Source organism: Arvicola amphibius, chromosome 4 (assembly GCF_903992535.2).
Source record: "Arvicola amphibius chromosome 4, mArvAmp1.2, whole genome shotgun sequence".
NCBI classification, from domain to species: Eukaryota; Metazoa; Chordata; class Mammalia; order Rodentia; family Cricetidae; genus Arvicola; species Arvicola amphibius.
In genome coordinates this window covers 91,485,776-91,495,919 of record NC_052050.1, presented here as the reverse complement: position 1 = coordinate 91,495,919, position 10,144 = coordinate 91,485,776, and positions in this window count along the sequence as shown.

Genomic DNA, 10,144 nt, shown 5'->3' with positions numbered 1-10,144 from the left:
GCATGGACTGTGAAATGTGTAGCAGGTAATGAGATACTGAGGGGGCCTGGAAGCCAGCGTGAGCTTTGATATGATAACAAATATGATAATAAACACCACACATAGCCATTTGTCCCTTCTGCCAGTGACAAGGGAAATGACTTCTTTTGGTAGAGGGGACCCAGCTTCACAAGTTCCTGAGAAATGCTGGCTTTCATCTACCCACCAGAAGTCCTCCCATAGTACAGGCTGAGCCTTCTGCTCTCTGGACTGTCATTTGGAGTTTGGGGACCTGGAGTCTCTTTTGGACTTGACAGCTGATGTCAAGACATTTGATTTGAATCTTTTTAGAGAAGCCCACATCCTTGTTCTCAAGTGTAACCCCTCTTGGCGGGTCAGCTATTCAGGGTCCTCTGAAGGGGCGCTAACCTGAAAGAACATGGGCTGGAGAGAGAAATGGAGACCAAGCAAGATTCTATTGTCAAGGTCTCCTTTATTAAGGTGAAGGTTACAGCTTATATAGCCCTTGAATGAGAAACTCGGCTTTTTTCTCTGTGAGGTTCAATGTAATTTTTATATGTTGAGGCCTTTGACTCATTTAAACTTGAGTTTTGTACTTGGAGATGGAGATGGATGTGGATCTGTTTTGATTCTTTTACATCTTGATGTCTAATGAGGCCCAAATCATTAGTTAAAATGCTTCCTTTTTTCATTTTCCCATCTGCTAGGCAGACTTACAACTTAAAAGGAGAATAGCTTGCAAACTTTTAATTAGATATACAATGGTTAAAGCCCTAGTTATAATATTCTTATGGGAGATATTGAGCCAATAGGTAAAATTCTTACAAGAAACAATGAGCCAGTTTCCAATAGAGAGCTTATAAAAGCTGCCTAACAGGTACTCATGCAGGTAAAGTATACAATAATGTACAAGTACAATATATTAATTATGATTCAGCTATGGCAAGTGTGTGTATTAAGTACAAAACTTATTCTACAATAGTTTTATTTAAAAAATGCTGTTTATGGCTAAACCTTCCCAGTTTTGTCAGTTAAGATATTAAAGTCTTAATTTAAAACAGTAGCCTGTCTGGTACAAAAGGGCAGGATAAAATTTGAAAGATGGTTCAACAAAATATTGACTATGATCAATGTTTCTTATACTAAACAATAGATTAATTGATAATTTTAAGATTGATTCCTGGACAATTGTGTTTACTCAACTCAAAGGCCAGAACAATAATCTTTTCCCAGATGATCATTGCTACAATTCACACAACTGTATTTTGCTAATGTTATAGCTAAAAATCCCTTAAAGGATTTTATACTAAATATTACATATGGCTCTTCCAATGGAAGAACTGCATATATGGTTAATAATAAAAACAAATTGTGGAGCGTACCAAGGCTCTTTGAAAGCAACTTATAAAAGTTGCAAACAGATCCTGATGCAAACAGATCTGACATGATGACATCAAGCTGACCTTTACTAAGGCAAGGTAAAAAAGCCCTTGCAATGCATTATAAGAAAAACCCAACCTATATATATATATTTGGGGTCGAGGATATGTTTGTGCCTTGTTTCACAGAAAGAAAATAAAGCTGGACCTGATGATGTTGTAGCTGCAAACACCCCATAAAGGAGTTCGAGGAAAAAGGAGTTGGAGAGGAATCCTTATCCAGTCTTCCCTGCCCCCATGGAGAGGAGTGCCTGATAGCAGGACCTGCTAAGACACACCACTCTACAGGGTGTCATTCTGTCTCCAGAGATTCAGCTGAGATAATTGCCAAGGTATGCTTCAGGTAGCTGAATCTAATGCACCTCACCCAGGACTCCCACCTGCCCTGAAGCACAAACGCTGAGATGCTTCCAGACCTGTGATATAGATATGAATTTGCATTGGTATAGATTTTAAGGTCAATTTTGTTATATGTATATGTATTTCTGATCTTGATTAAGCTATTGTGATTGTAGTTCATTTTAAAAACTGTAATGTATAATTAGGAAATATAGGTTGTTAATGGATAATCATTGATAATAGTTAAGCTTGTAGTCATGTTATTAGATTTTCTAGATATGTAGAGATATATTTCAGTTAGATAGACATTCTTCATATCCATCAAAGACTCCAGAAGGATATAATATTACCTAAGTAAACAAGTCATTTGTAACTTTCAAACTCTAGAAATGACAGAGACAACTCGCTACCTAGACAGTCACCCAAAGTTCCTCTGTACCGTTGGGGCATCCATCTTCAGCCTTCAGGCCCATAGTGTCCAGCAGACTTTTTCATGAAGCAGGAAATTCCAAAGACAGTTCAGTCACTTTCTGCTGTGTCCTGCAGAACGTCTCGCAGACTCTTTCATGAATCAGGAACCCCAAAAGACCATCTCACCTTTAGGCAAGTTCAGCAGCACTCCAACGTGGTGACTAAATCCACTTAAAAACCTGAGAGGGCTTTAAATAAAGGAGAGAGAGAGTTTAACACAGCTTTTTGCTGTTTGCCTGGACGTGCCGTAGAGAGATTTTCTGTTTTGGCAATAGCGGCAGAGAAAAAGCTGAGTCATTTTAAAACGCGGCTTCCTGGTGCTCTGCCTCCATGACTGAGGCAGTAGCAGCTCTGGCTCTGCTCCGCCATGCTAAACTGTGCTGACCTCAGGCAGGTCTATCGTAATTACCATAATAACAGCGCAGTTAAGGTTTAGACTTGGCTGTAAACAGGCTGTACCGTATTACCTCTACCTGGCGCAACTTAAGTTTTTAAGAAGTGGTTAACCTTTTAAGAAGTGCTCCTGGATATTAAATAATTACAGATTCACAATAGGAAAGATTCAGACATAGAAGGCCTTTAAATGGGTCACAATGTTGGATAAATGTACGTAGGCTTGAGAGCGAAAGAGAAGAAAAAATATAGAAAATAAAGTTAATGCCTTTAAAAAAAAGGTAAAGCCTTTAAAGAGACAGAATAAAGTAAGTGATAGAGTAAAAATAAGCCACGTAAAAATGGAAAATTCACAGAGAGTCTGGATGATGTATTTTATTGTGTTTTCTTTGAAATTTTTGACTGTAAAGGAGCTAAATACAGAGAGACATTTCATTATATGGGCTGCCAGTCTAGACCAGAATGGACATCTTAACGGTATGACTTCAGGATTTAGATCTAAGAACATGATGCTTTGGAAAAGAGTTTCTTCTTTTGTTTTCACAGAGGACGAGACTCTGTGGATTGCTTCTATCCCAATATGGTATGATAGACCACGCCCTCCTGAAAGGTTGCTATGAACATCTTCAAAAAATTACTTCACTCAACTGCCAACTGAGAGGAACCTAGCACACAGGTTATACCATAAAAGACCTAAATAACAGTGCCCCCATTCAGCAGGAAGCAGTTTGGAGAGAAAAAACTGCGCCCATTTTCCCAAATATTGTTTATAAATGTTCTTTTACATTTAAAGGGGGAGATGATATAGATATGAATTTGCATTGGTATAGATTTTAAGGTCAATTTTGTTATATGTATATGTATTTCTGATCTTGATTAAGCTATTGTGATTGTAGTTCATTTTAAAAACTGTAATGTATAATTAGGAAATATAGGTTGTTAATGGATAATCATTGATAATAGTTAAGCTTGTAGTCATGTTATTAGATTTTCTAGATATGTAGAGATATATTTCAATTCAGTTAGATAGACATTCTTCATATCTTTCAAAGACTGCAGAATATGGCATTTAATGTTTTAATAACTTAGGGTTTTTCATGACAATGAGACACGTCTGCTCCTGGCAGCACCAATCTACTTCGAGAGGAAGATGGGCATCGAAGAGGCCACTTATGGAGTTTGTTAGCCATTTGGGCAAGAAACTGCTCTTGGCTGGACTGTTCCATAAACTGGACACAAAGAACCCGCAGAGAGAGGACTGCTGAACTTGCCTAAAGGTGAGATGGTCTTTTGGGGTTCCTGATTCATGAAAGAGTCTGCGAGACGTTCTGCAGGACACAGCAGAAAGTGACTGAACTGTCTTTGGAATTTCCTGCTTCATGAAAAAGTCTGCTGGACACTATGGGCCTGAAGGCTGAAGATGGATGCCCCAACGGTACAGAGGAACTTTGGGTGACTGTCTAGGTAGCGAGTTGTCTCTGTCATTTCTAGAGTTTGAAAGTTACAAATGACTTGTTTACTTAGGTAATATTATATCCTTCTGGAGTCTTTGATGGAGTTGAAGAATAAATAGTTATAGATTTCCTTAGTTATGATAAAAGATAAAATAGATTTAAATATTGTAACTGTAATACTTGCTTGATAACTGTTTTGTTATATGTAATTTTGCTATGTTAAAGTTGAAGCCTTTCTTTTTTGTTTAAACAGAAAAAGGGGAAATGATGGAGGAGAGTTATCTGTCTATGTTTCTTTCATTGGTTAATTAATAAAGAAAACTGCCTTGGCCCTTTAAGAGACAGAAAATTAGGTAGGTGGAGTAGACAGAACAGAATTGTGGGAACAAGGAAGTAGAGTGGGGGAGACGCTTGAGGCAGTCGCCATAGTGGGTCTCCATGCTGCTCCTCTCCGAGATGGACGCAGGTTAAGATCTCTCCTGGTAAGCCACACCTCGTGGTGCTACCCAGATTACTAAATATGGGTTAAAGGAAGATGTGAGAATTAACCAATAAGAGGCTGAAACTATGGGCCAGGCAGTGTTTTAAAAGAATACAGTTTCCGTGTAATTATTTCGGGTGTAAAGCTAGCCGGTGGCCGGGTGGCGGGACGCAGCCCTGCCGCTTCACACTACAGACCTGGGACACAGACACAGATGCCTGCTGAGATGACCTGACCATGGCGACTACAATTTTCTGCAGTTTGAATCCTGTTTGCTTTGGAGCTAAGATGCAGACTAAACATCTAACTGTTTTAGTCTTTGGGCACAAAACTCATTTTGATTAAAATCTTAACTCCTCTTCACTTAAGAAGGGGAAAGAGCGGGATTTTAACTGTTGCTCAGAGACTGGAACTGGTGGTGTTTTGATATAACAATGTCTGTCATTGTACTCTTACTGGAATTGACCTAATGATATTTGTAACTGCTTATAGATGTTGGGAAAAGTTTGACACACCCTGTAAAATGTTTGGGTTTAATGCATATGTTAAAAATTTTAGATATTGCCACATAAAACCCAGAGATATATGTGTGTCTGTCCACGATAGGCATGCACACCAGCAAAAGGGGTGCGAGGCAAAGCACTGCAGGGAGAGGACCATGCAGTCTGTCTCTCTACCCTTGTTGGAAGTGCAAACTGGCACAGCCACTTTTGGATCATAGTATGGTTATTTTTTAAAATTAGGCAAATATCTACCTTAAAACTCAGCAATACCCCTTTTGGACCTAAATACAAAAGTTTTTTAACCATACCATAAGGACATGTGCTCAGCTATGATTACAGCAGAATTACTTTATCATAGCCATAATCTGAAAACAACCCGAATGTATCTCTTTTACACCTAGGATAAATGAGACATCATCCTTTTAAATAGCCATAAATATCACAAAATATCTTGGAGTAACTCTAAGCAAGCAGGACAGAAGTTTTGGGTCCTATCATCTCTGCTTGTGAAGGGGGAAATGTTCTTTATTTTTAACCATTATCACTTGTTAGAGTATAACTCTGGCCCTTGATAAATTTAGTAAGAGGCCTGAGTCTCAGCAGGCCACCCTGAAGCAACACCTGGCAGCAGGAAAGGACCACAAGCTGAGATAACTTGACTCCCACCCAAGAGCGGGCCACACAAATGGAAAAACTTGTATGATAAGAACTTTAACTCTTAAGAAAAAAATTTAAGACATTAGAAAATAAAAAGATCTCCTATTTTCTTGGGAAAGTAGAAGAAACACAGCAAAAACGACAATCTCACTGAAAACAATCTACAGATTCAGTGTAATTGTCCATTAAAAATTATAGCAACATTTCTCATAGAACTCACAAAAACTTAGGATAGCCTAAACAATCTTAAAATTCTGTACAATCAAGGAACTTCAGAATGCATTACAATATCTGACTTTAAACTTTATTACAGAGCCACAGTACTAAAATCAATCCACCTTGGATACAAATTCACCTGCTACAAACAGCAGATTTTTGACAAAGAAGCAAAATTGTGAAATGGAAAAGAAGCATTTTAACTTGCTTGTCTCAGAGGCTACCTTAATTTAAACCTGTCCTTTTTCCTTTAGCTGAAGCTGCGCCGCACGGCAGGGGGTAGAACACAGGCTCACTTTGCCTGTTAGTATTAGTTAGACTGCCTTTCCGAGCTCTGGCGGGCGTATTTTTAACTATCTTTTTATTTTAACTTGTAAATCATAAAATTAGGAGAATTTTTGAATCCTCTCCTCTGTTCTATAGACTGTGTGAGGTTAAATTTGCTCTCTCTAAACTTTTGCTTCTGCTTGCCTTTTACCCGCAGGTGAGTTAGGTTAGCTGACTGTGTGCACGTGGCTCTTTCAACTCAGCGGTAACTTGTTGATTCTTGGGCCAAAAATCACTTTTTCTTTACCTTTTTTACTCATTTAGCATGCAATAAAAGTTGCAATTCTACATCTATCACGCTTACTGATTCTCAATAACTCTGCCATTGTTCCTGCTCCATTCTTACTTCCTTTAGTTACCAACATATATAACTGAATATTTTTTCCTTATCCCCATTATAACTTATTTACAAAGTTTTACTCCCGATTTAAATTTTGTCCTGCTTTTCTACATTTCTTTCTCTATGCTACATCTCTAATAAGAGCCCAGTAACTGAGGACAGCCTCCAGCACGGGGTCTCCATTTTTTAACATTTTACTAAGATCTTTCCCTACCTTGTCCCATGTCTGGGGGTGAATTCCTGGGCTGATTAAAATTAACCAGGGGCATTTTTCATCTATAAAACAAAAGAATTCAGCTAAATCTCTTTTTTAACTCTCACTCCTCTCTCCTTAAGTGACTGTTGAAATTCCTCTATGAATTTCTCTTCCTTTGAAAGCGATTGTCCCATGTCTTATAGAAGACAACGAACCTGCGCCTACCTCATCCTGCAGACCTGTCCGAGTATCACAGCTGATCAGGATCTTATTTTCCTTCGTCCCGGGACTGTGCCTCGTCGTCCTGTTAGGTAGCAGTACTTCAGGGTCCCTGTTCAGGCGCTACTGTAACCCCGCTTGGCGGGTCAGCTATTCAGGGTCCTCTGAAGGGGCGCTAACCTGAAAGAACATGGGCTGGAGAGAGAAATGGAGACCAAGCAAGATTCTATTGTCAAGGTCTCCTTTATTAAGGTGAAGGTTACAGCTTATATAGCTCTTGAATGAGACACTTGGCTTGGGGTGGGGAGTAGGGGGTAGCAAAGGTCACCAGCTAGCAAACCTGGTGTTCCTTGTGCAAGCAGAAACATTCTTTTTGTGGTTCCCTTAACAGTTCTCAAGATAGTTAGGATGTGGGGCTCTCTGCAAACATCCTTAGGACAATGGTCCCTGCTATCATCTTTAGGACAATGGTCCCTGCTATCATCTTTAGGACAATGGTTCCTGCTATCATCTTTTAGGACTATGGTCCCTGCTATCATCTTTAGGACAATGGTCCCTGCTATCATCTTTTAGGACAATGGTCCCTGCTATCATCTTTTAGGACTATGGTCCCTGCTATCATCTTTAGGACAATGGTCCCTGCTATCGTCTTTAGGACAATGGTTCCTGCTATCATCTTTTAGGACTATGGTCCCTAACACTCAAGTATCCATATTCCTCTCCTGGGCAGCTCTCTACTCTGAATAAAATCCAAATCTGCTTCCTACTAGCTTATCTTGAAGTGATTTTCTGCATCAAAGCCAAGGATCTGGTTTTATATGAGTCCAAGGTCCCAAAAAGATTAAGTAAACTCTGTAAAGAGAAATCCATATGCATCCGATTAAAAAGTATCAAGGATTTATTAAGATATGAAAAGGGGAAAATACACTCATGAATACAGAATCTGGTAAATCCAATTGCACAGTCCCTGGAAATCTGGGGACTAATCACATGCTGTTTTATGCTGCCTCATCTGGCTTTTGCCACTCAAGAGAGAGTGACCTCCATCTCTCCCTCCCTCCCTCCCTCCCTCCCTCCCTCCTTATAAGAGGTCTTGTAGGCAGACAAGAAACACTGCCTCTATTGGGCCAGGTAGCACTAGGTCATGAGCACAGAGAAACTACCTTCCACAAAATACATATTTTGGCAGACTTCTATAAATGACCAAAGACCAAAAATAATGGTACAAATATATAACATTATAATTGAGGTGTTATTAGACACAGGTATGGATGTGACCATTATTACTCCAAAATCATGGCATCTAAACTGGACTCTTTAGGAGGTGGATGTTCAGTTCCTAGGGATTGGAATTCTATCTCACGTAAAATAAATCACAAGATGTGTTGAATGAATAGGACCAGAAGGACAAAGAGGAAGGTTGAGGCCCAGTGTGGTTAACGTTGCAGTGACTGTATGGGGTCACGATTTGTTACAGCAATGGCCAGATTAATATTCCTCCAATCTCAGTAGCAGACCATAAACCAATTCATGTTTCTGGAAATAATACTATAAGACACTCTAAAAAATAGTCACCAATCGTCCAGGCTGTACAAAAACAGCACATAACAGCTGTTGAGCTCTCAGAGGTACCCGCAACCCTACTGACAAACCTGTCTGGGTTGGCCAGTAGCCTTTGACATTAGAGAATCTACAGGCTTTATTTAAATTAGTTGGTTCAGATGCAGCTAAATGCTAGACATATTGAAGAATCTGTGAGCCCTTGTAATTCTCCTGTATTTGTTATTAAAAAGAAATCTGGAAAATGGAGAATGATGACAGACCTGAGAGCCATAAATAAAGTAATTCAGCCAATGGGCTCTCTACAGCCTGGAATGCCTTTCTTTGCCTTTTCTGTTACCTAAAGAATGGCCTATTACAGTTACTGATTTAAAAATCTGTTTCTTCACTATACCTCTACAAGAAAAGGATAGGGGTAAACTTACCTTTACGATACCTACTTGCAATAATTCTCATCCAGTTAAGAGATACCAATGGGGGCTGGAGAGATGGCTCAGCGGTTAAGAGCATTGCCTGCTCTTCCAAAGGACCTGAGTTCAATCCCCGGCAACCACATGGTGGCTCACAACCATCTGTAATGAGGTCTGGCGCCCTCTTCTGGCCTGCAGACATACACACAGACAGAATATTGTATACATAATAAATAAATAAATATTAAAAAAAGAGAGATACCAATGGAAGATTCTCCCACAGGGAATGTTGAATAGCCACGTGCTGTGCAATATTTTATGTAAAAACTACTGGAAATAATTCTTGTACAGTTTCCACAATCTGTAATTTATCACAATCTGAGTGATATCTTATTAGCTAATTCAAAAACAGACACTAGAAAAAAATGTTTGAAGAAGTAAAGGAAGTCTTGCCTTGCTGGGGATTACAATCTGCTGCTCTTTCCTCTTAATTTCCTGGGCTGTGATCCTATGTTAGTTGAAACCAAGGTGAAGGGTAATACAGAATATTAGTAGCCTGTTAAGTCAGAGCAGAAGACCTATAGATCACACCGTCCTGAGTCTGCTGTTAGAGCAGACATACTGCCTCCTGGATGAGGCTCCTTTCTTATCAGTGACTACTGTCAATAAAGGTTTGTGTGGTGTGGGGCAGTATTATACAGGCCACATATTTCTGCATTGTATCAGCAGCCAGCTTCTCAGGCCACAATTGCAGCAGAGGTGCTAAAAGCATCTTCAGAGCTGTCTCCTGAGGTTAGGATATGCTGCTCCTTTCTTTGTAATTAGGAGATCGCCTGAGAAGAGGGGTCAGTTCCAAGCTAGTGATAGAGCTGCAGACATGACTTTAGTCCTGCTACCCTGGAGACAGAATGCTAATGAACTTCCCCCTCAGTTTACCTTGGGGGGAAAAGGTGTTTGGATAATAAACACGGGGTGATCTTCAGGATTTGAATGAACCCCGGGGAGACTCCCTTCCAATATTGCTGTGTGAACTGTGTCTCAGTTATTCCTGTGCCTCCACGTTAGTCCAGAGGGAAAGATAATTTATTTTGGGGCATCGGACCCCAACAGTGTGGGATCATTTTTCTGTAGATTTTGGC